The sequence below is a fragment of the Pongo abelii genome, chromosome X (genome assembly GCF_028885655.2).
Source record: "Pongo abelii isolate AG06213 chromosome X, NHGRI_mPonAbe1-v2.0_pri, whole genome shotgun sequence".
Lineage (NCBI taxonomy): Eukaryota > Metazoa > Chordata > Mammalia > Primates > Hominidae > Pongo > Pongo abelii.
This window is the reverse complement of record NC_072008.2, coordinates 157,361,949-157,362,288: the sequence shown is the minus strand read 5'-3', so window position 1 is coordinate 157,362,288 and position 340 is coordinate 157,361,949. Positions and strand designations below refer to the sequence as shown.

Below are 340 nucleotides of genomic sequence, written 5' to 3'. Positions count from 1 at the left end.
GAGTGACCTTGAGTTGGGGCAAAGCCTTTGTCCCTGCCCTCATTCCCATGCGTACTCCCTCTCGGCTCTGGTCCCTAAGGATCAGTGGCGGGGTGGGTATTCAGGAAGGGGTGCTGTCAGCATGGACGGTAATGCTCTCCTGATGGGCATCTTCAGCAGCGGTGGGGGTGGTGGCAAGGCCCTTCCACAGCTGATTTTGATCATGGGTGAGGGAGGCCACCCAGGGACTCAGATAGCTGATTTGGAATTTATTATTATTTTGTATTTTTCTGTGCTCTACACATTCAGAGAACATTCTGTAGTAATGTACTACAGAAACAATTCCTGAAAGTATAGTCTT

At 49.7% G+C, this 340-nt stretch overlaps 1 pseudogene; it reads right to left on the bottom strand.

Annotated features, from left to right (window-relative positions):
• Positions 1-226: 226 nt before the first annotated feature.
• Positions 227-340, bottom strand: LOC112131239 (small nucleolar RNA U3; annotated as a pseudogene).